Below are 3,491 nucleotides of genomic sequence, written 5' to 3' on the forward strand. Positions count from 1 at the left end.
AGAGAGAGAGAGAGAGAGAGAGAGAGAGAGAGAGAGAGAGAGAGAGAGAGAGAGAGAGAGAAAGGCAATGATTACCCTTTTTCCTTGTATTTTGGGAATATGTTTTTCAGTTCTAATGAAGATTTTTCTTTCCACATAATTAATTTCCCTTCAAGGTTTTTCCTCTTTCTATATCTTCTCTAAAGCAATTTAATTTGGAAGACATAAATAAATAAATAGATAAATAACCCAAAGGGTCCTAATGAAGAGATGGTACACACCCCACCTCCTCCTCACTGACTGGCCAAAGTGGAACACTTACTGTTTTAACATAACCAAGTTACTTTACCCATCTGGCCTCAGTCTCTGTACTTGTCACTTGCTGACAATGACACCCTTTCTCTATCATTTCATGAGGGCTAAATGAATTAATTCATGTAAGACATCAGTATTTAAAGCATTCCTAATGAATAGGAAACACGATTATGTGCCTATTAAGGTAAGACTCTGTGCTAACCACTTACACACGTACAGCTTCTGAAACACACCAGCATCTTAGAGGACCTGTGTATTTTTCAGGATGCAAAGCCTAAAACATGTTCATCAGAACACACACTCTTATATGTGCTTACCATATAATTGGGTTGCTTTTTTAGTTCCTTTCTTTTGTATTTGAAGAAATCTTGTAATAGTCCTTAATTTCTTTCTCCTGAATTTATCTCCACTTTCCTCTTATAAGGGAAACTAAATAAATAGATAAATAGAGAGAGAGAGAGAGAGAGATAAAGAAAGGCAGTGATTACCTTTTCCCCTTGTATTTTGGGAATATGTTTTTCAGTTCTAATGGAGATAAGTTAGGATAATGAATGCTGCAGAATGTGGTGGGCATTGTATGTCAAAAGAACACATGCTTTGTTTGGCTTCTTGGCTGGCATCGTCTAAGTAGACCAGAAGTTGTTCAGCAAAGCCTCTAGAGTAAGAGCCACTAAGGCTTAAGACCTTGTGTTGTCTTTGTGAGGACTGGGCAGGTGTGTGGTCTCCATTTCTGTGGCATGCAGATCACGGTGAAGGGAAGCTGTGGAGATTGCAGTAGTATGTAGAGGTCATCACATACAGGCTGGTTATCTAGTAGAAGCTATGTTGACTAACTTAGATCAGCTAAATGCTAACTGAGCTGGTGAATGCTTGGATTCAGAGAGATGGTCATTAGAAAATACCAACTCTGTATAATTACCAGAGATGGTAAGGAGATCAACTTAACCATCAAAACCTTCCATTCTGGTACCCATCCACACAGAACACTAAGCTCTGTGGGATGCAAGAAGACAGGCCATAGCTCAGATTAAGGAGTTAAGTTTTTTTTTTTTTTAACCTCCTCCAACTTCTGCCCTAGCTTGTGATTTTTAATCCACTTAATTACTTGGAATATATTGATGGTGCCTTGGCAGAGTTCTAGGTTATTTGAGAAAAGGAATATAATCTATACACAGTGGAAAATAATAAAACTCTTAACAGTTATTTGGGATTGAAGGGGCTATCTCAAAATAGATAAGACACTAAGTGTGAAAAGGAGGACTTTTCTCTAATGGGGTGAGGGTAGCTGCACAGTGGTGGTGATGACTATATTGGTGTCCATGAGGATGGGATAGGCAAGGGGTCCATTTGGATGCTGAAAAGCTGCTTGTGAACTGGAGTTTTGTCTGGGAAGAAATGGCTTGAACACAAAGGTATTGGAAAATATACATAAGGAAATCATTGCTACAACATTCTAGCAAATGATTGTACTTTTATTAGTCTTTTAAAATTTATTTTTAACTTCTTATTTATTTACATATTTTAGTTGGTGTGTGTGTGTGTGTGTGTGTGTGTGTGTGTGTGTGTGTGTGCACCACAGCATGGGGACTATCTGTAGAGTTGCTTCTCTTCCTCTGCTTTTACGAAGGATCTGGTGCTTGAGCCCATGTCATCAGGGTTGGTAGGAAGCACCTTTACTTGGTGAGTTATCTCTCCGGCTCCTTGTATTAGTCTTTCAATGTTTCTGAAGGTTTGAAATATATCATTTTTCTTTTTACATTAAAATTAAATATAAGAATTTCAGTCAGAGGAGATCCACCTACATAGATAAAGAATGTCTGAGAAAAATCTCAGTACAGCTCAAGTAGTTTCTTGTAACAAAGACTACCTTTTTCCAAGTTCCAAACTGACCTCCTTTTCACATGTCTAGCCTCATAGTGTACTCTCTGTAAATATTTGTAATCATGTTATTTGCTACAGAACATTCTCTGAAGTGTAGGATTCTGTATACACACATTGCTTGGATGATTACATTTAGATTTTAATCCAGCTCTTACCTTCTTCCCCATGTTCATACACACAGGATACCACAGGCATGCAAAGCTGTAGAACTCCATTACTTACCTAAGATCTTCAATTGTTTTTCAAGAACTCTGACATCTTAAATGATGTTCACGTAGACCTTGGAAACTGTTGGCTTCCAGAGGGTATCTTTTGGTGGCCTCTCCTTTTATTGTTGTGACAAAGGGCATGATCCAAGAATGACATTTTCTTGATGCTTCCACACGGATTGACTGTGTTCCATCATATTCACTGACTTCGAAGTCCCAGAACAAATGTGAGAACTACCAGAGGGATTATGGTGGATGTGACTGTGGAAAAGTTCTGTTGACAGTGAGGTCGTTTCAGTGGGAGTAATTAAGATGTTACTCAGCAACAGATGTTTTTAATACACATTTTCTGTAGCATCTAAACGTGTGAGTTCCTTGTGTCCTAACTCTAATAGAAAAATGGGTTTGGTTTTGGACATAAAGTTTGGAAGAAAGACCTTTTCACTTTATATCTCAGCACTTTTTGTTCACAGGGCATCTGTCATTTGGGAAGAGGTTGAAGCAGGCTGAAGCAGTGTAGTGACTACTTAGGCTAAAAAATTAATAAAACATGATAGCAAGATGGCTGCACAGTAAACCCTGTCTCAGAATAATAATAATAAAAAAACAAAACCCCCAAAATCAAACCAAACCAAACCAAAAAACCAAGATGGCTGCACAATGACAACCATGATTTTATTCAATAGCTATTTTGATTGTTTGGTGGTCTTTAGGATCTATAGGTTTTAGACAGTGGCCCTCTATATGTCCTGGAACTCACTATGTAGACCAGTCTGTCCTGGAACTCACAGAGTTCCTGCCTTTTCCTCCTGAGTGCTGGGATTAAAGACCTTTTACCCCAATTACTGGCAACAATTGCTCTCCGTGGGGTCAGTAGTGCAGAACTGCCTGCTGGCTTCTCCTTCCTTTGGCCCCAGCCAGCCTCCAGGCAGCATGGCTCAATTTCCTTCTACACAGGAAATCTCTGTTTTACTCAGAGTCCAGATCCAGCTGTCCCTTCCCAGTTACAATGAGAATGAAATTCAGTAGGTGCAGCAGTCTCCCAGGTGAAAGGTCACTGGATGGAGTCCTTACCTTTGCAGGACTACTTGTTGAAGAAGAGTTTTG

This window comes from Mus pahari, chromosome 1 (genome assembly GCF_900095145.1).
Source record: "Mus pahari chromosome 1, PAHARI_EIJ_v1.1, whole genome shotgun sequence".
Lineage (NCBI taxonomy): Eukaryota > Metazoa > Chordata > Mammalia > Rodentia > Muridae > Mus > Mus pahari.